At 38.4% G+C, this 25,693-nt stretch overlaps 1 protein-coding gene and 1 long non-coding RNA gene across 2 annotated transcripts in view; both read right to left on the bottom strand.

The window, feature by feature from the left end:
- Positions 1-25,693, bottom strand: part of LOC147323342 (leucine-rich repeat-containing protein 51-like) — a 131,461-nt gene that overhangs the window by 93,183 nt on the left and 12,585 nt on the right. The window lies entirely within an intron of this gene.
- On the bottom strand, positions 8,092-8,686 carry LOC147323343 (uncharacterized). Its single transcript, XR_015130834.1, has 3 exons — positions 8,658-8,686; positions 8,461-8,572; positions 8,092-8,380 (listed from the first exon to the last, which is right to left on the bottom strand). It is a non-coding gene; the product is annotated as an uncharacterized LOC147323343 (long non-coding RNA).

Below are 25,693 nucleotides of genomic sequence, written 5' to 3'. Positions count from 1 at the left end.
ACTTTTTTTTTTTTGGAAACCATGTACCTAGAGATGCCTCAAAGTCATTTAAGGTGATCCGTCACAGTAAATCATTTGCTGCCTTTAGTGTGCTTTTGTAGGCAGACCTGTTTCACTTTACCCACTGATGTTTGGGAAAAGAAACTTTTTAAAGCAGTAAAATGACAAATCCATTGTACTGTATTCATAACATCATTAACGTTTCATGGCAGTACATTATGAGCCTCTCTTAGTTTAATATGTCGTGGGATCCATGTAATTATTGTCAGAATAGACTATTTATATGTACATATGTACTTGAACTCGTGGAAAGAAAATCTTAGAGCAAAGAAAATCTGCACCTTTGCACTACATAGGCTGGTTGAGCCAGACTGTGTGGAACTTACTGAATTTAAACACTGTCCATGGTTAATTGTCCAGTGACAATTTAAACAAGAAGCACTCAGAGAGAACAAACCTCAAATGAGGCAGCTCACCCTCTGGGCATTATTTACTTTTAGGAAGCAGTGTTGTATTTTGTATATAAAAATTATATAAGAGTAAGTGACGAATAATAGATAATGATTTGTAAATAATTGGACATGTGCAAGTTGAGCTAGTTAAATAATATTATACTACAGTAAATTTCTAACTAGCTCTTTAAAGATAACACATTTTAGGGTCAATTAAAAAAAAAAACAGATATGAAATGTGAAAGTGAGGTCAAAGTACAAATGTGATGTGATATTTTGATGTAAACTACAATATGATATTTAGAATCCACATATACCCTATCATTTCCTAAATGTTGCCAATAAAAACAAAGAAAGTAGGATTGAAAGTACAGTTTTAAAGATAAAAGACGTTTTATGAAAGTTTGACCTTCAAAGTAATGTCAACGTTAGAATCTCCATATATCCTTTCTTCTATACCTATAAGTTGTCAATATAAACAATGGGAGTATGAAACTGTTTTAAATGGCTCTAAATAGCATTATTATCACTTTGACCTTCAGATAAATCTAATATAATTTAAACCTTTATGTGGTACTTTGTAGACTGACAGTGGACACTGCACGTGTGTTTTGTTATAAGTTATGAAGCTTTTTAGTCAATAACTCATTGCTGACTTTGAAGACCTTGGTGGATGCATGCCAAATTTAATGAATTGTTAACATGACTCCATTCTAAACCTCTCTAAAAAAAATTTCTGAATTCATTCAAAACCTTTCGAGCTATCGTGTTTACAGACAGAAGTCTTAAATGATTGCAAAGAGGGAAGTACAGCACAAGGCTAGAATCACAGCCCACCTGAACCCCCAACTTGCCCCAGGCACCAGATTCTTTGTTTCGGTTTTGTTTGTTTAAGCTACAGCGTGATTGTTAATGGAACCTACTGTCACCATTACAGCATGAAAAGACAACGAAGAAGTTAAAAGTGAGAAAGAAGAACCAGACACGTTATACCATGTACAACCTATTCAGCTGATTTCTGTCCACTCATGTCCACTAATATGTGAGTTACTGTAAGTCATTGACAGCTTTTTCCATCAGGCCATCAGACTGCTGAACACTTCATAGACACCTCAGCTTCACTACTGGAACTTTAACATTATGCACTCCATACTGTACAGTAATGCCACTGTTTTGCACATGTCTCACTCTGTATATTTTATTTTATTTATTTTATACATTTTATTTATTGTTTACTCTATTTAATTTGTAAAATATGTGTACACACACACACACACACACACACACACACACACACGTAGAAAAATATTTAGTATACACATCCAGAAATGCATATACTATTATATATTGTACATATATTTATTAGTTTCAGATTTAGCCATTCTTGTATTTTGCTTGTTTACATTATTGTATTTTGCACAACTCTGTTGCTTGTGAAGCTCGCACACAAGAATTTCACTCACATGTGCTGTACCAATGTACCTGCACATGTGATGTGACAATAAAAGTGATTTGATTTGATTTGATTTGATCAGTGGAGGCGAACAAGCTTGAGAGTCAGTGCTGTCCCATTAGTGTACACATCACGCTTACTCACCAATTACTTCACAGGATACACCTCACTGGTAATATCCCAAAGTATGCTAAGAAAATATCCTCCACACCACCAAATCACCCTCACCAGCCCGAACCATTGAGACAAGGCAACGTGGATCCATGCTTTCATGCTGTTTATACCAAATTCTGACTCATTACCCAATTGTTGCAGTAGAAATCTAGACTGTTAAATTAAGCAGTGCTTTTCCGAACTTCCTGTCCAAATTTCATGAACCAGTACAAACTGCAGACTGCAAAATTCAAAATCCTGCTCCTCACATACAAGGTCTTAAATAATCAGCCCCCATCTTATCTTAATGATCTTATAGTGTCATTTCACCCCATTACTGCAGGCTTACTTGTTCTTCCTAGAGTACTTAAAAGTAGAATGGGAGGGAGAGCCTTCAGTTTTCAGGCCCCTCTTCTGTGGAACCAGCTTCCAGTTTGGATTCAGGAGACAGACACTATCTCTACTTTTAAGATTAGGCTTAAAACTTTCCTTTTTGCTAAAGCATATAGTTAGGACAGGATCAGGTGACCCTGAATCCTCCCTTAGTTATGCTGCAATAGGTGTGAGCTGCAGGGGATTCCCATGATGCATTGAGTATTTCCTTTTCAGTCACCTTTCTCACTCACTATGTGTTCATAGGCCTCTCTGCACAGAATCATGCTTGTTATTAATCTCTGGCTCTCTTCCAAAGAGCCTTTTATCCTGTCTTTCTTCTCTCACCCCAACCGACCCCGGCAGATGGCCCCGCCCCTCCCCGAGCCTGGTTCTGCTGGAGGTTTCTTCCTGTTAAAAGGGAGTTTTTCCTTCCCACTGTCGCCAAAGTCCTTGCTCATAGGGGGTCATATGATTGTTGGGTTTTTCTCTGTATGTATTATTGAAGGGTCTACCTTACAATATATAGCACCTTGAGGTGACTTTGAAGCTGTATAAATAAAAATGAATTAAAAACTTTCCTGTTCTTAGCTAAACGGAACACTGAGGTTACATCTGTGTGGGAAAAAAAGAAAAAAAAATCACAGTAAATCAGCAGTTTCTGAAATACTCTGGCACGACATCCATACCATGTTGAAAGGCACTTAAATCACTCTCTCCCCCTTTTTTTTTTTTTTTAACCATTTCGATGCTCATCTTGAACTTCATCAGGTCATCTTCACCATGTCTACAGTCTTAAATGTATCAAGTTGTGACTGACTGATTAGATATTTGCATTGAATTTTTTTTTTTTTTTTCCTCAGAGCAGTGAGCGGCAGAAAAGAACTGCAGAAACTTGAACTGCTGTCATCTCAGAAACAGACATTTAGATATTTGGGTTTTCTTGCTGCAACACTGTATCTGAGTATTTAATGAAGATTCCTTCCGTTTTGAACTAAATATAAGGAATGTTGACACTCGAGAGGTAGAGTCAGGATTTATGGCAGCTGTGGTAGTAATTAATTTTAATGTTATTTTTTGACAGGAAATAGTGTCATTACAACAGTATGTGTTCCAATAGCTACAGAGATTTTTTATTATAACGGTACAGAATATCAATTATTTATACCTCATATTTATGCAGCACATGTGGGTGTTTTGTGTGTTTTTCTCTTTTATGGTGACACTGACCTTATGACCATCCCACAGGGATAACAGCCAAGGATTGAAGGGAGCGATATGTGACATAACAGGAAAACGTTCCTCCCTTGTGAAATTTTTCTCTCGTTTCTCTGTATGAGTTTTTAGGATAGCGCCTTTTGTTCACACAAGTTCTGAAACAGTCTTTGTTCTACCTGTTCCCTTATTTGTAAACAAATCTGCGACCCTGATGAACTCGTCCTCTTTTTTTTTTTTTCCTTTGTTCGGTTCACAAATATAAGAATTTGACATGATTTTTTTCTTCATTCTTTTTTACCATTGCTTTGTATTAAGGAATGAATTGAATCGTTTCTATTTTTACGACCCTGGTTTTCATGTCAACGATTATTAAGCTCTGTGCTGTTTTTTTTTTTTCCATTCTTGCTTTTTAAGTTGTCAAGGAAAAGTGAGTAGGGGGCAACCATGCTCTCCTGCATAATGTGACGGGCATAAAGTGACAAACGCACACAAATCGCATCCCTTTATGCTGGTAAGGCAACTGCCTTAGCGTCTACACGTCCAACAATTAATTTTCTTATTACAAAAAAAAAAAAAAAATGATGAAATCCACTAGATGCCAATGATGACAAAACCAATCAATAATACCCATTTACTGGACAATCCATTCCAATCATGTACCTGTTTGGCAAAGACCTTTCAAATATGTTTTTTTGCTAAAGCAAACCTAAAATAACAGCTGAAAAAAGGCACACAGTACGAAATGAAACAACACTGCTCCACTTAAGACCGTGTCGTCAGTCTAAGCTATCAATGAGGCCTTTCGACTGCAAGTATAGGAAGAAAGGAAGTGGGTAGCAAGCAGTGTTGGGCAAGTTACTTTGAAAAGGTAATTAATTATAGTTACTAGTTACTTCTTCAAAAAAGTAACTGAGTTAGCAACTGAGTTACCAGATTCTAAAAGTAATTAATTACTTGAAAAGTAACTATTGCGTTACTTTAAAAAAAATGTTTAAACCTCTGGGGTCCAGGGTATAATTGGCGATATTAAGTGATATTTTCACTGTAACAACCACAAACATGTTCATTGAATCATATTTCATAACCTTAAATGCAAATATAAATTGTGAATTTTAATTGCAAAGAAGTTATTTACAGCCACTTACCTTTTACTCTTGTTTTCTAACCATTTCAAACTATTTACATAACAATCAGGTTGTCTGCATTCAGTAAGATGCCACACAAATTATTTGTGCCACTCCAAAAAAATTATTTCTGTCCACTATAAAGGAGAACATTACAAGCCTGATACCTGCAGACAGCAGTCGCCTCATTGTTCTGACACACAACACAAACTATCTACAACGCTACACACTAACTACACAAGACAACACATTAACTACACACTCCAAACATGCTAAACGTCACAAATCTTTCACATCTCAAAACTCGCTCTCTCTCTTTTTCTGCTATGTCTCGCTCTCGCTCTCTCGACGTCACTCCTAAAACTTCCCCTCTTCCCTAAACAACCAAATGTCATGTTGGCATATCATTTTTTGATTGGTCGACATGGTGCATTTTTCCACCAACACGAAAGGGCAGTTTGTTTGTTTTTTTGGTCATGACAGAGAGTGCTTGGTAGCTCTGTCCTTAGACAGTAAATGTGACGAAAGTATTCAGGAAAAACACGCTTATATATTGTTTATCATGACTCTGGTTTTACGTGGCCTATCAACACAATTTAAAAACTGGTATATATCACCTTGTTGCTTTCTCATCTTGAAGTGGTCATGTGATTGGCTTGCCACGACTACTTTTTTCTTCCTCAGTCAAACAGCAGCACTCATGCGATTGTTTTCCCCCTAGATCCAGGTGTTTTGCCAAAAAGTGATTTGTCTACCAGAAAGTGATTGCCGCCCACGGGAGCGCGCAGCTGCTTAAAGCTGTAGCATCCAGATTACTTGCAGCTACTTCAGTGCAACTCATATAAGCTGCGGTAACCCGAACACAGCTTCAACCGTCTTTTTGTTGAAAAATAGTAACATGACCACACTGCATTTTCGTGTTAGTAATGGTAACGGCGTTGTAACGATAGTAATAGTAATTAGTTAGATTACTTGTTACTAAAAAAGTAACGCTGTTATTCCCATCACTGGTAGCATACGTAGTGAGTCAGTTTTTTATGTTGCGATCAGGCAGCTTTAAAACTCAAGCGAGTTCAAAAGTTTGAGGACTGCAAATGTGGCAACTGATAATCCTTTATTAGCATCTTAAACATTCCTTTGGATCTTTTTTTTAAATATTTGAAATATTTATTAGTTCTTAAAATATACCATCGATAGCAGACCGGTAAGGCTTGCAGGTTTAAGGCAAACAAACTGCATCTCCTGTCTGTTGATACTTAGTCTAAATAAATTATTAAATAAAAACAAAAAAAGTTGGGGTTTTTTTGCTTTATAAAGATGCAGTGTGCATTCATTATTTGTGGTCTTATTTTATTTAGCATTCTTTAGTATTTATTAATTGATTTGTTTGTTTATTCATTTAGCCTCTTTTTGTCCTTATTGATCTTTTATTGTCTTTACTTTGTCTTGCTTTTAGTTTTGGAAAAAGCTGTTTGTGACTGCTGCCTCTGAAAATTGAAAAATAGATATTTCTTACCTACCTGTTATAAACTATAAAGTGTTTTACCGAAAATAAACTATAAACCATAATTACTTTTCATTTCCAAGTCCTAAATGAGCATGTATTGTTGGAGGACAAATTTGACTTTTCTATGGATGATAAGAACATAACTTTTAAAAAAATTATATAATCATGACCTCACAGCTACAGCTATACCGACATCCCAGCTTGCTCACCCATTACTTTTACAACAAAGACCTGGGCCCTGTTTCAGGAAGCCGGTTTAGAAAACTCAGAGTGAAAAACGATACGCAGGGTTGAGTAACCCCGAACTGTCCAACTCGGAATATTCGGTTTCAGAAAGGCTGATAACAATTAGTTCAGTCAACGCGGAGTTGCTTTAACCCCAAGTGAAGCGCGCGGACGAGGATACATAAAGCCCTGATCAGTGGAGCACAGATTAAGCGAGTCACCATGGAGACGGAGGGAAAGAAGGCGCGGTCAATGTATTTTACAGCGCTTGAGGCCGAAATTCTGATGGCAGCATATGCCGATAACATGCAAATTCCGCTGAAAAAAGTAACACAGCGACAGCTGCAAAAGAAAGTGAGCATGCATGGCAAAACATAGCCGACAGAGTCAATGCGTGAGTGTTAATTTAAACATTGATCGAGGGATTTCCACCCATTTAACACGTTATTTTATCATATGTTATTTTATTTGTTATTTTATACATTTTATTTTGTGACGTGATGTGAGCGCAGGTGCAACCCAACAGGCCCCAAACGTTCCTGGCAGCAAGTAAAAATGAAATATAAAAATATAGTCCAAACAGGTAAGGTGTAATTGTATTATGAGCCATAGTGCTTGGTCTGTTTGTCCCATGTAAATCAATTGCAGTTAGAGGCTACATTAATTTTCTGTCTGTAAGCACTTATTGAAATTATCTGAGCACATTACAAGTACATATTTGCGTACTCTGTATGCTCAAATGTGGCCCGTTATAGCCAACAGAAAAAAAGCGGAGGCCCGAAAAACAGGTGGGGGTCCTCCTCCACCACCACTCACAGAGGCTGAGCAGTTGGCCCTCAGCCAAAACAGTGGGCGCCCTGTGGCCGAAGGCATCTCTGTGGGGACATCCTCTGAGTCAATAACCCCGCAAGACACAAGTGCCTACATAGGGGGTAAATTCAAAATAATACATGATGTGCATACATCCTTTCTTCACAGTCACCTTCGCAGTGCTACTCATTCATTTGATAAACTCTTTACCATAATGGATTATTTTGTAGTGAAGTTATTTTCCTACTGATTTTGCCTTGCCTCAGTCTTGGTTGTCTTTGAGAGCATAATGACAATGAAGTGTAAGGTGATTGGTATGTTTGTTAATTGCCATTTGGTCCCTTGTAAGTTATAAGTGACCTGTATAAACCTCATATTCTATCAGTTGATGGTGGTGGTGTACTGCATCTGGTGCAGCCTCCTGTTGAGCCAGACCAACATGCAGTTGTGAGTAATACTCCACAGATTATATGAGTTTACAGTAGAACAGCAATGTTGTTTATTTCTTTACTACAGGAAAACAATGAAGAAACATTGACAGCTGTTACAGAGGAGGAAGCAACAGAGACACTTTATGAGGTTTACATCTTTTAATACTTTGTGTACAGGAAACACAGGCGACCAATAAAGCCAGTTGAACAAAAAACCTGTTTATTCTTCTTTCAACATGTTGAGGTGATGGGTCAAAAGAAATGATTGTGACATATGGTGTCTCTGACTGCTCTTCCATCTTGTATGTCCGTGGGAGGGTCAGGATGTTCATGGTTTGGATCACTGCTGATGTTTGGTTCAGAAGGACAGTGTTCTCCTCTAATTGTGGCAATGTTGTGAAGAATCACACATGCCACAATAATGTCACATGCCCTTTCTGGGGTGACCCTGAGTCTTTGCAGGCACTGGAACCGGGCCTTAAGCATTCCGATAGTCATTTCAATTCTGGCTCTTGTCCTGCAATTAGCCAGATTATATCGCTGCTGTGGGCCCGGTTCAGGGTCAGAGTAAGGGGTAAGCAAATAGGGTAAACATGGATACCCCCTATCACCAAGCAAGTAGCCAGTGAACTCTCCTAAGACAGAAGGGTACACTTCAGTTCAAATGTCCCTGAAGCAATTGGTCTTTATATATTTTAAAGTATTTTCAACTCACCATGTCCAAATTTTGTGCTCAGTGTACATTCACGGAATATTTGTGAGTCATGGACAGAGCCTGGCCACTTGGCTTCCACATTTGTGATAATGTTGGCAGCATCATATATGATCTTCACAGTGCAGAGAACACAAATTAGCATCCATTACTATGATGAAATAATTTGTTAGTTTGAAATGCTACAGGGAACTATGTACCTGTACATTAATGCTGTGGAAAGACTTCCTGTTCACATAGTCCCCTTCATTTACTGAAGGAGCAATGATTGGAATGTGAGTGCCATCTATACAGCCAATCACGCCTGGGAACCCTGAAAATAAATGTAAAATTTAAGTAGTAGTTCAAGTATCACCACATCATAAATTAAGTTTTGGTCATCCTGATACCTGCAATTTTGTGGCATCCCTCTTTGATAAATCTTGTGGGTCTATGACCGGGGAACACCACAAACGAGTACAGGAGACGTTTCAGTGCAACTGTAACATTCCTGACTGCCCGACAGACGGTAGCCTTGGAAACGTGCTCAGCGTAACCAATATTATACAGAAAGCTCCCGTTTGCAAAAAACCGAAGTGCAATACAAATAATATGTACAGAACTGAGAGCATGTCCGCGATGTGTCACATGCGTAATATATGGCCTGAGGATGTTATCCAAATAAATTATAGATTGTGCTGAGAAACGGTAACGTTCGCACAGACAATCATCAGGAAATGATAAAATGTCCAAACGCGCTCTGATCACTCTCTCCCAGCGGAGAGCTCTGCGGAGAATTTGGGCTTCACGATCTACTGGCTCTTCAAGGAAGGGACACGCCATGTCTGACACTTCCTACTGTCAGGTTTCCGACAAAGGGGCGGAGACAGTCAGGGTTAGTTGTAGTAAACCTGCTAGGGGGCAGGTTAGCTTCACGGCGTGTGTCGTCATAGTGACTCACTCAGGCTTCAGCTGAACTCGCTTTGTGAAACCGAAAACCCAGAGTTTTCGTTAACTCAGGGTATACTTACTCAGTTTTTCCACTAAACCGGCTTCCTGAAACAGGGCCCTGGTAATGAACTAATAAATTCATTCAGGTGTGTTGACCCAGGGTGATATCTAAAACCTGTAGGACACCGGCCCTTGAGGCCTGGAGTTCCCCACCCCTGCTCTAAACCCTCCACTTCATCCAAGGATGATGATGTCTGTGAAGGTTCTCAGTTATCCAGGTCAGGACCCCCTAATGATTAGATAGAGGATCATTAGGGGGTTCATTGTCCCTCTCGGGGGGATACTCCCACAGGGCTCAAGGCTGGGACTCTCCACCATTTGACCCTAGAACTGAAGAAGCTTCTTGGATGAGAGGTGAAACGTCTTCAAGCAACTAAAAGAAGTCCAGACGCTTTTCTTTCCTAGCGCCTTAGACAAGGATGATGTTTCTAATTAGTCAACTAAATGATTAAACACCTTGGTAGTCTTCACCCAATATACTAATAGGGTAAACTAAAAACCTGTTGTTACTTTTAAAGCTGTTCACTGGGTCTCAGGTGTTACACAGCCATCTGCCTTTAGCCAGGAGCAACAGCAAAATTAGAAAGCAAGACAGATAATGGCTGTCACAATAATAGAATTTCAGACTTGATACAGATACCCTGGAAAATACTCAATTCCCGATAATACAGGGAAAATAATGTTAAACGGCTTATAATATAACAATAATTGTTCATGTAAATTTATTCAGCGACAGCCTTGTTTATTTATTTTCCTTCTCATGTCTTTGTATCATATTTTCCTTGCTGTCTAGCTGCTTTTCTTAGCTAGAACTTCAAGAGAAACATACCATAGTTTAGACACAAATAATTATGCTATCCTGTTAAATTAACACTGACTATTAATGTTACATACAGGCAGGACTGATAATGCTTGCTGCCTGGCTCCGACATTAGTGTCATTGTTTTATTATTAGCCATAGCTGCTAGACGCCATCGCAATGATAACAGATGGCTTGGGTAATTGCTAAGGTTAAATAGCTAACGTTAGCATGAGTGTTGGTCATAGTCACCGTTCTTTCGCTTTAGTTTTGCTGTTCTTTGTAAATTCTTCATAAGGGCCAGGTTGTCAGTCTTTAATACACTTCACCAAGTTTCCTGCACTACAGTTCACATGTTCAGCTGCTAGTGATGAGATGCTGTGTGAAGTTGTGTGCTGTCACATTTTCAGAATTTTGTTATTAAAAGGGACGGGTAGCGGTTCTGGTGACGTCCCTAATTTCACCAATATTTAAAATATGATTGTTATTGCTTTCAAATGGCTCCTAGATGCTTATTCAGTGCAAGTACTGACCATGTTTAACCTTGCCCAGCAAAGTCAGTGTAATCAATCAGTCTGATTTTCTCGTTTAATTGACAAGAATATCATTTGCCATCATCACACTGGCTGAGGAGCTCTTACCCTGAAGACTTTTCATAACAGTCCAACCTTGCCACGACCTCGCCGTGTGTAAAACAAAGTTCTTGACCCCATGGCCACTAAATTCAGAGGGATAACAGTTGCCTGTGAAAAAAGAATCGCTGATGTTAATTCCTCTTCAGACACACGGTTTTAACTTGACAGAAGCTAGCCAGATCTATCCCAGCTCCATTTAAATTTAACAACTCAAAGATGATCCCTGTGTTAATATGGTTTAGGAAAAACCAGCACTTGAGAGGATTAGCAAGGCAGAGTGAAGGGAAAGAGTAACAAGAAGGGAGGAAAGGAAACAGCAAAGAGGGTGAGATGAAGGAGTGGAAAAGAACGAGGAAGCGAGGGGAGAGAGAAAAAAAATGATTAGAAGAGGGGGCAAAGACAGACTGATCGCTCTGAGCTCTCTAATCTCGTCTTCCCAAAGGTACCTGACATTTCGCTGCATCATGAGCTTGTGCCGCCACCCAACCGGACTGAGTATTAGGGGCAGACTACAGGATCAAATCAATAAGAAACACGAAAGAGAGACACAGACAAGAAAGGACTGCATGACAGACGGAAAGAAAAAGAGACGAGGCTGCAGTACAGATAACCCAGTGAGACATAATGGAGAGTGTGGAAACCAAGATAAGATTATAAATTAGTGAGAAAGTGACAAAAAGAAAATGAGAAGTAGGAAGTTTAAAACCCACACCAGAATGTCTGTTCATGAAAATGATTGAAGTAGGGAGAAAGTTGATAGGATCTCCTTCCTGTACCAATTTCTGGCAAGTTCATTTTATCTATACGTCTAAATATTTCTTTCCCCTCTTACCACCATTTCAGAGAAACCATCTTTTTTTTATGTATTTTTGGAAATGGTGAGTCACAAACTCTAAGATGATTCAGGCATAGACAGTGTTAGAATAAAACCTTTCACAGAAAGTCTGAATATAAACTTTTACTGCCACAGCTCATTGTAGAAGATGTTTTCTACCTGTCTGTGAGTATAATTACGCAGACAGCAGGACTCCAGTTGCTCAAAAGACAAAAACATAATCCTTGGCTAATAGTATTTTTTTTCCCCCAATAAAGATCTAAAGATAAATCTAGCATGACCGTGTTTTAGTTTCTTGATCACATTATATCTATCTCAAATGTGTTTTTTGTTCTATATGCAAAGGTCAGAAGTGAAAACTTCAAGAATGTTTTGAGGCATTTTAATATGTTCCAATGCTCAGTTTGACAAAGCAAGTGCAATACAGGGAGTGCAGAATTATTAGGCAAATGAGTATTTTGTCCACATCATCCTCTTCATGCATGTTGTCTTACTCCAAGCTGTATAGGCTCGAAAGCCTACTGCCAATTAAGCATATTAGGTGATGTGCATCTCTGTAATGAGAAGGGGTGTGGTCTAATGACATCAACACCCTATATCAGGTGTGCATAATTATTAGGCAACGTCCTTTCCTTTGGCAAAATGGGTCAAAAGAAGGACTTGACAGGCTCAGAAAAGTCAAAAATAGTGAGATATCTTGCAGAGGGATGCGGCAGTCTCAAAATTGCAAAGCTTCTGAAGAGTGATCATCGAACAATCAAGCGTTTCATTCAAAATAGTCAACAGGGTCACAAGAAGCGTGTGGAAAAACCAAGGCGCAAAATAACTGCCCATGAACTGAGAAAAGTCAAGCGTGCAGCTGCCAAGATGCCACTTGCCACCAGTTTGGCCATATTTCAGAGCTGCAACATCACTGGAGTGCCCAAAAGCACAAGGTGTGCAATACTCAGAGACATGGCCAAGGTAAGAAAGGCTGAAAGACGACCACCACTGAACAAGACACACAAGCTGAAACGTCAAGACTGGGCCAAGAAATATCTCAAGACTGGTTTTTCTAAGGTTTTATGGACTGATGAAATGAGAGTGAGTCTTGATGGGCCAGATGGATGGGCCCGTGGCTGGATTGGTAAAGGGCAGAGAGCTCCAGTCCGACTCAGACGCCAGCAAGGTGGAGGTGGAGTACTGGTTTGGGCTGGTATCATCAAAGATGAGCTTGTGGGGCCTTTTCGGGTTGAGGATGGAGTCGAGCTCAACTCCCAGTCCTACTGCCAGTTTCTGGAAGACACCTTCTTCAAGCAGTGGTACAGGAAGAAGTCTGCATCCTTCAAGTAAAACATGATTTTCATGCAGGACAATGCTCCATCACACGCGTCCAAGTACTCCACAGCGTGGCTGGCAAGAAAGGGTATAAAAGAAGAAAAACTAATGACATGGCCACCTTGTTCACCTGATCTGAACCCCATTGAGAACCTGTGGTCCATCATCAAATGTGAGATTTACAAGGAGGGAAAACAGTACACCTCTCTGAACAGTGTCTGGGAGGCTGTGGTTGCTGCTGCACGCAAGGTTGATGGTGAACAGATCAAAACACTGACAGAATCCATGGATGGCAGGCTTCTGAGTGTCCTTGCAAAGAAAGGTGGCTATATTGGTCGCTGATTTGTTTTTGTTTTGTTTTTGAATGTCAGAAATGTATATTTGTGAATGTGGAGATGTTATATTGGTTTCACTGGTAAAAATGAATACCGGTAATTGAAATGGGTATATATTTGTTTTTTGTTAAGTTGCCTAATAATTATGCACAGTAATAGTCACCTGCACACACACAGATATCCCCCTAAAATAGCTAAAACTAAAAACAAACTAAAAACTACTTCATAAAACATTCAGCTTTGATATTAATGAGTTTTTTGGGTTCATTGAGAACATGGTTGTTGTTCAATAATAAAATTATTCCTCAAAAATACAACTTGCCTAATAATTCTGCACTCCCTGTAGGTGTCTGAAAAACAATATCCTCAATTCAAACTGTCTACCCGACCTTTCCTTTCTGCATCTTATCCTTTTTGTAAATGTTTTTCTCAGTTAAATGTACCCCCTGTTCTATTTTGACATCAATGAACGAATGCTGTCGTTCCCACAAAAGCGCCCTGTCACGTAACAACATTCTTGTTGTGACAGGCGACGTCAGACTTTGTTTTGGTACGAATAAATCCTTTAAAATGTTTAGAATTGCTAATGTGACGTATCTTTCCAAATGGACCTGTTCACACCTCCCTCCGGGAGCCTCCAGGTAACTCTGTAGCTATTGATTTTTTAAAGAGTGTTATCTTATTATTATTTCTAGCATATGCACACAGTTACAAACTAAACAAGAATAACAAAACAAAAAACACAAATATAATCAGCATGGCTATAATAATTAAATAAAAAATAATGAAAGAAATTAATGACTGAAAAAATGAAAGGTAATTAAACCAGACATACTTTTTATTTAATTAAACCAGAAAAGGTTTGGAGGGGAGATTTTAAACTGTGTAGTGAGTTTTCTAATGTCAATTTAAATCTATCAAGTAGCCAGTAGGGCTGTGCCATATCATACCATCCACAATAACATCGGTATAAATACTTACGTGATTATAAAAAGGTGTCATCTCATGATATTACTGACATAGCATCGGCATGCATTAATGTCCTGAGAGTGAGAGCGGGATGTCGGCCTGTAATGATGATTTAATACCTGAAAGATGAGCTGCTTCAGTATCATGGGAGTGGTTAAGCGAGAAATCAGTCAAAAGTGTTACCTCTAAAGGTGGAAAAAAAACCTTCGCTTTCTTCGTGAGACAGAAAACAAACCACTGAGTACAACCAGGCTATGAAGTTACACAAGGAGATGTTACTAGTAGATGATGTGCAACACAAACAGCACTTGAAAGTGTACGGGAATTGGTGACGTGGTTATGCGAGACTTATGTGGTTATGTAGCTGATTAAAAAGCTGAACTGAAGCCAACAACATAGGGAGAAACTACTTTTCAGATTTATTATATGATAATGTGAGAATATTGGGTGGGCAGTTATGAGATTAAGTTTCTTTAGTTATTGTTAAACTGAAGTGCTAAACAGTTGTTATAGCTACAGTTTCCAGGGAAACCTCTACCGAGAACTCTAGAACTCTTTTACATTTGAATTTTTCTGTGTCATTACTAAAGGACTATAAGACTGCTGGCTTTTTGCCACCTCTTCACACGTAGAATTAGGTAGCCTGTCATCAATGACAGCACATCAAAGGCAAAGGAGGATGGAAAATATCTTTAAATTTGTTTGCACCAATAAATGCCTGCAAGCTGCAATCCAAAAAAATGTTCTTTTTTTGGATTGCAATGTATTGCACTGCAAATATTCTTGCAGAATTCCTCTAAATATCGCTATATAATTTGGGGCTATACTGCCCACCTCTATGTGATAATTTCTTACAGCATAACCTACTGTAGACCAATAGACTGTGGGCAGGGGAAAAAAAACAAAAAAAACAAAAAAACCTATTTGTCTATAGACAAGGACTGCACACTTCAGATGTTCATACCAAACTCTTTATAAGCAAATAATTCTGAAGTTAGTTGGGAACTTTAACAACACCTCTTTTTCGCTGGTGAATTGTGGGATGATTCTTAAAGAGGAATTAATTTCCTGCAATGCAGGCTTTGGCTCCTTTAATTAAATTTTTAATAAACTCTATATTCTCATGTAACAGATGTTCAACACAGAAGTTCAAAATATAGCTCTCCACCTGCCCACCGTCTGGTTTCTCCTACCAGGAAGAAATAGTTTGATAGTTAGAAAGGGCACATACACTAAAGCACACATGCATGCTTATCTAACTCGTACTATAGTGCAATAATCATCAGCTTGCATAGCATGTATAATTTTTTACTGTTCATCTTAAGGGACTTTGGTCCAAGTCCTTTGAACTCCACAAGCTTGCTAGAGACATTCATACACTTCAGTCGCTCATAGTGCCAGATGATCTCTAAAGACTGCCTGGATTGCTGTGGTTTTCTGTCACAAAGAGACCATAGTTTAGGAAAAGGGTCTTTGAATGACTTGAGCTGGATTCTTCAGTAGTTTCGGCAGGATTTGTGATCACTATGAGCTTAGGGAGGCTCCCAAGGGAACATGACAGCATTGCTGAAAATGTGAACTAAATCCATCTTGGGTGGAAACTGAACGTCCTTTGTGACTTCTTATGAAGTTGTTCAGGCTCCTCTGAAGTTTCTATCCCTCTTGGTTCAGCTTGATCTTCTTCCATCGAGTATGTTGTGAAGATGTAACTCATTGGAGACCAGTAATTGTTATCTGGTAGGGTACATGTTGAACTAAGATAACAATAATAATTATGCAAGTCTCAATAAAGAAAGCACTATAGCACCATATCTGAAATTAAGTTAAGCACTTATTTTTCCTTCCATCACCTCCTACCATAGAAGGGAAAAATATGTTCCCAGACCAGTGGCAAGTCTTACTGCTTTGTGAAATTGGTGACAAAAAGAGAAAAAAAAGCCAGAAAGCGTGATTGCTTTGTTTGCTGACACATTGGCACAGTTGGCCATATTTTTCATTGAAATTGATGAAAAATATTGCCAACTGATCAGTCTCTATGTCTATGTGACTGAGGCTTAAGTTTTGGAAAACCTTATCTGGATTTCTGTGCAGACAGTGTGTTTGGTGTAGCTCCAACAGACAAACTCTTTTTGTCACTACATAAGACTCAGATGAGGGCTGAAATCAAGACAGCTTCATCTTCTCTTAGCTTTCTGTTCACCATGGTAGTCTGGTACCAAGCTGTGCCAATACCATTAAGACAGTGAGAAGCCATCATTTTCCAGTAAAGTCCTGAGGTCTTAGACTTTGGGGAGCTGACCCTCATCATAAAAGCTTCACACTGCTGCAGACACCCTGGCTGTGTGCTATAGGTCATGGTCCAGTGAAGCCACCAAGACTATGTTATCAGTAAAAAAAAAAAAAAAGCCTTGATGGAGTCCAGAGGTCTTTAGCTGTAACTACAGACGATTAATCACATTTGTTTACCTCTCAGTGTGTATTGACTTGCATATAATGGTTCTTAACCCTTCAAAGGAAGGGTATTCTTTAACCTCCTAGGACCTGGCGTCCACATATGTGGACATCATATTTTGGGTTATTTAGACCAAAATACTCAATTTTGCTCTACAAGAGCCTGATATCCACTTACGAGGACATTATACTGCTACTGTTCTATCGAAATTTTAAACAAATATCCTCATATGGCTCTTATTTTTCTTAGAAACAAATTTGATAAAAATAAAATAAAATAAAAATCTGGTAATTCTTTGTTTTTACATTCATCGGGTCCCAATCAACCCAAATATCAAAGAGAAATTAAAAATGCATGCCGTGGATCTTCGGGTCTTAGGAGGTTAATAATCACAAAAAAAACCTACATGTAAATATTATCTTAACTTCAATTGTTTATTTTAATGAAGCCCTGCTATGACAAAGTTGGCACTACAACCGTTGTTCTTGCCATGTGTATAGAATAGCCAAGAACGTTTTACGTTTGATCTTCTTTTCCAATTTCAAGTATGAGTGGGACTCCTTTGTATCGCTCTATCATGTTTTCGGAAACATAGACGATAATCTGTTTTGAGGGAATGATTGACGTTTGTCAGTCCTTTTGGGTGTTTCAGGCCAGAACATTACACACAGGTTTCATCATTGTCTCCATTTCCTGTTTTACTGCGTGTGTTTTGTGTCAGTGTGTGTCTGCGTACGTGAATGGGGAGAAAGTGAGAGAGAGTGTTTTTTTCCTTCTGCTTCTTCTAAGAATAGAGTATATCCATGTGTAGATGTCTGTGCACAGAATGACAATGAAGCTTGAGGTTTTGTCCACAATGTGAGGAAACCTGGGAGATGTCAAATGTCATATTGTTATGATGATGACGACACACTGTTTTCAAAAGACAAAATAAAGACAAAAATAAGAGTCTCTTTGAACCCAGGCAGGACAACATTCTCTTGAACCCCCAAGTACCCCAAAGGATTGCTGCTGACATAAAATCTCACAAGTTTAACCAGGAGCCACAGAATTTGGAAACTTTTGTCTAACTTGCTGCAGCCCTTGAGACTGAATGTGTTAGTTAACAGAATATCTAAATAACAAATGCAACAAAAAATTTTCCTTTATCCTTCAACTGAGCATCTGACTAAACCTAAATTGATTTATATTTGTGAATTAGAAAACTTTTACCATTTGAAACAATGATAAAGTTGCCGTTATAAGCAAAATCATACACTAAATGGACAAAGGGATTGGCCCTCATTTCTTAATCATTGATTTTAGGTATTTCATTCAGTCTCTTTGCCACAGATAATAAAATCAAAGTACTTAGCCACATAATGAGTCTTTACAAACATTTGTGAAAGAATAGGTTGTTCTACAGATCTCAGTGAATTTGAGCATGGAACTGTAATAGGATGCCACCACTGCAACAAGTCAGTTTGTGAAATTTCTTCCCTCCTAGATATTGCACAACCAACTGTAAGTTATATTTATGCAAAATAGAAGCGTAGGTGGGTTCCCAGTAATTTTGTCCTTGTATTATACATTTAAACAGTTGCAGTTTGAACTTTTTCTTGTTCAAATTCCATTTGCAGTACATATAAACTGCTGAAGGTCCAGTTTAAAAAAACAACAACAACAAAAAAAAAAAAAAACCTTAAGCATCTAAAAATACAAAAAAAACTATCCTCTTATCACTATGATTTCTGGAGCAAAACCTAAACCAACCATGTTGTATTTCTGGCTACATCTTGGACAGTGATGTCAAGGTGGATGTTAACCTTTTGCCATCACTAAAAATTTTGGGGTTTTCTTTTTTTACCAGAAAATTGTTACTGTTCTCGAGAGGGGACTGATGATCCATGATTACAAAAAAATCCTTTGCTCTTTCCCATCTTTCAAATAAAATATACCTTGAAGTCTGTTTAATAATAAAAAAATAAAGGCATCAACACTCATCTATATCTATCTGCACTCAAACCCAACCACAGAATTGAATACATTAACAATGCTGGCAACTAAAAGAGACAGATCATCTTCTTCCACTGTAAATATTGTGTCAGTGCTCAAAATCTATGTAAATGCCCAACAAAGTTAATGGAATCTGTTAACAGCGTCATATAACAATATGTTAAATGTGCTTAAAATCTGAGACATATTGTTTCTTCACTGGCAAATGGCCATTTTTTATCTTCTTGTAGTGTTTTATTGTGAGAGGAAACAACTTCTGGCAAGAAGACCAAACAGTAGCCTCTCTCAACAGGATGACGCACGCCTCTACATTGCAACTGCTAAGAAACACAACAAAGATACACAGACACCACTCCAGTCAAGCATCTTCAGGAAACCCCTATGTACAGTTGTGGCCAAAGTTTACATATAGTCATCATCAGGGTCATGAATGTCATGGTAATGTTGAGCTGGTAAATGGCCTGTATTTGTATAGCGCTGGTAATGATTCCTTTGAACTAATCCTTTTCCAGTGGATCGTGTGACTAGGTAGAGGATCAATAGGGGGTCCATGCCATGACCCTCCTGGGGACACTCCCATAGAGCTTAAAATCTGGGACTCCCCATCAATTGCTCTTAGAACTGAGGCAGCTTCTCGGATGAGAGGTGAAACATCTTAAAGAAACCTAAAGAAGTCCATGCGCTTTTCTTTCTAAGCTCCTTAGACTACGATGACCTGGATGACAGAACTTTTACAGACATACTGTTCTCAGGGTTGATAGCCTTGACTTCACTCTTCCAAAGATGATCTCTTCAGTTTGGTAAAGTACTTAGTCTTTGCCTCATCTGACCATAAAAGCCCCAAATTGCCCAGACATTCATGCCCGTGAAGAGTGTAGGCAAACCTCTGACCATAACTATATTTTAGGTCCAGTCCCACTGGTTTGCCACCACACATTAGTAGACATATCATATTAAGTCTGGGCCGGATCAGAGTGTATCACTCAAAGGCCTTTAGTTATTGTCAAAAAATTCTTTTTTATATTTTTAAGTGCAAGATAATTTTTAAAAGAAAGAATGGCATCTGATTCACCATAACAGCCAGAATGAAGGAAAGCTTCCCGATATCTTTTTTTTAAAAAAAGTGTTCAATGTTAAAGTATTGCTTTATTTATTTTTATTTTGAATTTATATATAGTTATACCTGTGTGTCAGATTAATGCTGATTAATGTTTACTTTACTCTTTCCATAATGCTTGGTGAGCACCGTCTGCATTTCCTTATGCCTATGCACAGCATCCTGCTCTGTTGAGCACAGCATACAATAATTCGCCTTAACATCGTGCATTACAAAAATGTCTGCAGCAATGCCTGCACGTTTAAGAAGCGTGGTTTGACAGAAATACTAATGTCAGTATGGCAGTGTTTAGCAGCTATTATGCTAATGCTAATGCTGAGGATTTTCTATGAGTCTGTTGTGGCCAGTGCGATCCTCTATGCTGTTGCATGCTGGGGGAGCAGGCTGAGGGTCGCAGATGCCAACAGACTTAATAAACTAATCCGTAAGGCCAGCAATGTTGTGGGGATGGAGCTGGACTCCCTCAAGGTGGTGTCGGAGAGGCGGATGCTGTCCAAGATAAAGACAATGTTGGATAACACCTCCCACCCACTCCATGACATGCTGGTCAGTCACAGGAGCTCGTTCAGTGAGAGACAGATTACCGAAAAGCACCACTGAACGACACAGGAAATCATTCCTGCCTGTGGCCATCTCCCTGTACAACGCATCCACTTAACACACTGTTTGCTGCTACAACTACACATGTTTCTTTTCCAACTATTTATTTATGAGTGACTTATGTATGTATGTATGTATATATATGTATATATTGTACTATTCTTAGTTAGTGTATTGTCTGTCTTGTCTTAATGTTGGTTTAAAATGGAGCACTGTAACAAAAAATAATTTCCCCCAGGGATCAATAAAGTATTCTGATTCTGATTATGTTGAACTACGTTTTTTCTAATATAGCTTGGCGGTATTCTAACATTATTTAGCACTTTACTTAATGGGGGCCCCTCCAGTTCTTGACATATTTCAGTCTAGATTAAAGTAAAGATAAACTGACCAGCCATAGACCCACAAAGCTAGCGTGGCTGAAATAATGCTCGCAGGATTTCAAGTATAGAGCCCAACTTTCTCTGAGTATTTCACATACCACACTAAACATTGCTGCATCTAACTGCATTTACCAAAACCCTCCCAAAGGTGTGACTTTGGTTTTGCAATGCAGCTAGTAGAAAAAAACAAACAAAAAAAAACACATTTTTATTTTTATAGAGGCCACATCTCATTCCTGTCAATTCAGCCACAAAAAAAGATGTACTTGGAAACCTGTGGCGTTGCGCTCCTCCCAGTTAACAAAGAATAGCTGCAGATATCCATTGTTTTTCTAATTCTCTATGTTTATGTTTTATGTCTCACACTATGATTTACACATCTTTCCCCAGGCAGACAGCAAAAATCTAGAGACCAAAAAAACAAACACGTTTTGGTTATAAAAAATGATTAGTTTCTTTAATCAAAATATAGATGCTTTCCTCCATTTGTGGTGGTAGGCTGATGTCAGATGTGCCTTCTATCCTTTACTATCCATGACCCAACTTGGCATTTTGGTCTATGTTGCCTGATCCTGGAAAGCTGCCACCAGACTCTTCAAGTCATGTCAAGCCAAAGACGCCCAGACCGGAAAGCGTCCACCAGCTTGGATCTCTGCCAGGAGCCTGCAAGGGGCATTAAGCATGAGGTCACAGGCAGACAGCTGCCAAGTTGTTTATTATCAGCACCCTGCCCCTGCATGCGAGATGCGAAAGCAGGTGCTTACACTTCAGCAGCCTTGCTTCAATTGCTTAAGACATACTGTACCTTGAAAGAGACCCATTTCTCCAAAACCATTTTCCATCAGTCTCCCCTGAAGCCTGCTAAGAGCTGTGGACAAGAATCCACACACAGCAAAGTGCAGAGCCTCAGTCTCACCACAGTCAATCGAGCAAAAAAAGAGAGAGAGAGAAGGAAAAAAAGGAAAGATTTCCTCTTACATCCAGACAGCCCCCTGCTGTGACACTATACTACTCATCCCTTTACCCAAATTTCCAGGATACCTGCTCAGACAGCTTGAAAAATATTATCCTAACAGAAGTCTAAGTGGATCCTGCAAGCACGGTTTTCACACAATATTAGTCTGGAAAAGACACACTGAAAATCAATTGGGTCTGGCAGCTAGAAGCAGAACTAATGGGTAAACTCTGTAGTTATGTCAAATGATGACAGCAAGAACTGGACTAATCCAACGTTACTTTAGCAACATATCTGGCTTTTAGAACTACAAAATTAAAGAAAATGTCAGCCTAGCTTTTGCCAGTATATCTGAACTGATATTATTATGATCAGCAGTAGAGAGAATAAACACTGTTTCTACTCAAAATAGAGCACTGTAGACACACAAGTAGAAGCATTCTTAAAGGTAGACTAAGATTCAACCACACTGTAAAGCAGAAGATTGGGAGGTAGAGAGTGAGACGAAAAGTAGATACAGAATAAATAAAATTAAATAGGAAGTAAAACTATAACAGAAAAAATAAGTGGTAAACAATGATAAATGGGCAGGATCATTCAAAGGAAAAAGAGTGAAGGGAAAAAGGAAGACAAGATAAACATTTTAAAATGAAGCAGAGATGAGTGGGTAAAGACAGTAAATGTTAGGTTAGCCCTTTACTGTGTAGGCTGAAGGCAAATGAAACGTAATTGAAGCGCATGTAAATGAATGACGATAACGGTAATTTCAGAAGTTCTGAACAACTTTAACTGCAACGTGACCTTCACTATAAGAGTTTTCTGTGTGCAGGCCTGCAAAAGACGATACCACGGGAATTTTAATGAACCTTTTAGAGTCCTATCAATGCTGAAAATCTTTGTTTATTCTCTTTCCTCAGAACTATACGACATCACCACAGAAATTTATATAATGTATGCCATATCTGTGCCACTGCGTATCAGCAATGCACAACAACAACTGTGCTTAATAGGTGTGAAATAACAAAATCACAAGGATAAGGTGTTTAAGAAAAAAAACAAAAAACAGCAATGATGGTGCATATTTTTGGTCTGTAGATGCCTGCCTGTGATTGTAAATGTAAAAAAAAGAAAACAAGGGTATTTTAACTTTTTCCTTTGTTCTTTTTTACAAATGCAAAGTTCGAGTGTAGAGGCTCGCATATCTTTAGATACATATGGCAGGATTGTGTGTGGCTGTTTGATATATTCTCTGTTCCATTAAGATTTCAGTCACTATTGAACAGCACAAAACTTTCCTGTCTGAATAATTTGCTGTAATCTATTCTAAGCAAATCCATACTAACCATAAAGAATAGTTATGAGGGAACTAATTTTCACTGAGGTGTGGATGAGTTATAGAAGAAGAAACTCCATCAACTGTCTGCTTGGGTTGAAACTGACTGTATGTGTGTTTCCTATATTGTAGTGTGCGTTCGTGCACAAACACATGCAGCATATACGCATGTTTGTGTGTTCATTAGCATGAGGCCATTACTTTGTGCATCTCTGTGCGTACGTCTCTCAGCTGACGAGACACACTCACCGTCCTACTGTACACCATTAAAATCAAAGGGAAACTTTGAAAGCAGAAATTTAACTGTAGCTCATCATTACCAAGCTCACATTGTGGCAGAAAGATCAAAGGAAGTCCCTTTGGCACAGATAACTACAGTGCATCTCTTAAAACCAATAAAATATAGTCAAACCTGGAAAAGGATTTGCTGAGCGAATCGAACGGGTCAGCATCTCACAGCAGTGAATGTTAAATATGAAGCTATACATGAAAGTGTGCAAAAAGCAGGCTGTAAGAAAAACAACATCAGCAAAAATCAGAGCATGAAGTATGACAAGTTAACAATAACTACCTTAAACTTAAAAAAAAAAAAAAACACTATAAAAAAAGTTTAACATAATAAGGAAAAAAAAATTCTGAGAATGACCTTCGGTAGTCAGCACAGTCTCTAGACCCACTTACATGAAGGCTGCCTGCAAAGCAGCTATAGCAATCTGGCAGATTACACAGCACAGAAGAAGAGGGACACAAAAGCTTTGTGACTCAGTTGTTGCCTGGAAAGTCTTAGTGTCAGGTCATCCACTGCGACATTTTTACACTCAAAAATAACCACTCAAAACTTGCTACAAGCTAGATTCACCCATTCATACGTATACATTTCAATGGAAGCCTTGGGAGCAACTTGGGGTTCAACTTGGGCACATTCTTCTTGATAGACACTTTGCTCTGATCCAATTGTCCAAAGCGGATGGATCAGAGGATAAATGGTGCCTGGCAGAAAGTTTATTTTGTATTTCTCATGTACAGTACTTACCAAATGTATTAGACCACCTGTCATAAAGACAAAAAACAAATGTTATATTCTTATTTATTTAGTAGATAACAGATCTGACACTGTATTTCTCAGAAATTAATCAAGCATAAAATTCTACTACTAAAACTAATATTTTGATTCAGGAATACAAGTAAATAACTAATTTGACATCGTAATCAAAAATAATAATGTGTTTTACTACTTTTTCAGGTTTTTAAAAAATATGTAAACCAGTTAATTTCAAAATTCATGGATAACAACAACAATAATTATATTTTAGCATTAAAAATATTTTGATTAAAGAGTTTGTGGATACTGGTGGATTAACCATTACAGAAAAAAAATGATACTGTAATTACCAACTCTGTTAATTTAGAGCAACAATGACATGCACATTAGACCCGAGTGGTGGTCTCATACATTTTTAAGGACTAATAACTGCATTAGTTTGCACCAATACTGAAGTAGCACAGGTATTGTCTTTTGTGATAATGATGTGCAGCTGAGAGAGACTGCTTCCTTTGTGCTGCATGTGAATAAGAGCAGTTTCATACAATGCCAACGTCAATTCTCCCAGCTCTGTCCGTTAATGTTCAACAATCAACAATTCTTGCTGCTCCTCGTGATACTGCTTCGACTCCGGTAGCGTGCATCCAACTATCCACATACACGTCCACTGTAGAGGTAGATGCAGCGTGGGTCAAGAAGGAGGTGAACAAAATCAATGTGCTTTATGCATAAAAGGAAACAGCATTTTAATCATCTTAAAAAAAATGTATCAGTAAAGGCTTTTATTGTCTCAGGGCACTTCAAATAAATCAGTCTATGGGAAACACGGGGCGAATGGCCCAGGTAAAATGTGTGTGGGAAATACTTTGGCGTATTTACCAGCTATTGCTAAGTGCATCTAATCACAACATAATGGAGTATTTGGCATTTGCTCAGAAGCCACAAAAGACTACAAACAGACTACAAAGCCACCATTTTTAAATTACTTACAAACCTAGCTTGGCAATGAAGTACTAAGGTTTCTTGTTACTTATCAGATGACATACCCATCAGAATCAATATGCTAGTATCAGCTAATGTATTGGTCAGATTGATTTATTGGCCTTAAGATTAAATTCATGTTAATTTTCCTATCTATAGTGCCAAGTGGCAAACCCTGTTTAAATAAATAAAGACCGAAAGACATCAACCCCAAAATACAGACAAAAATGTGTAAAATAATCATCAAGACAAAAGGTTTTTTTTGACATTTTTTCTTACACTTTGGGTAAACACATAAATAGCCCCACAGAGATTTCTTTCTGGGATACCTTGCTTTGTTTTCTGTTTGCTGATCTTGTGCCGTCAACAGTTTTATGCACTCAAGACCTTTTTAAATGCCTGGAAAGTAAGCCAAAGGGGGGAAAAGAAGTCTTTTTTTTAAGAACATTATTCCACAAGTGACAGATAAGGATGCCAAAACCTTGATCTCTGGTGCGA

The sequence above is a fragment of the Aulonocara sp. 'chitande type north' Nkhata Bay genome, linkage group LG8 (genome assembly GCF_057382095.1).
Source record: "Aulonocara sp. 'chitande type north' Nkhata Bay isolate Kocher_YH1m ecotype deep benthic linkage group LG8, A_spYH_male_GT1.1, whole genome shotgun sequence".
Lineage (NCBI taxonomy): Eukaryota > Metazoa > Chordata > Actinopteri > Cichliformes > Cichlidae > Aulonocara > Aulonocara sp. 'chitande type north' Nkhata Bay.
Note: the sequence above shows the minus strand (reverse complement) of the source record. Positions and strands in the feature narration are given on the sequence as shown.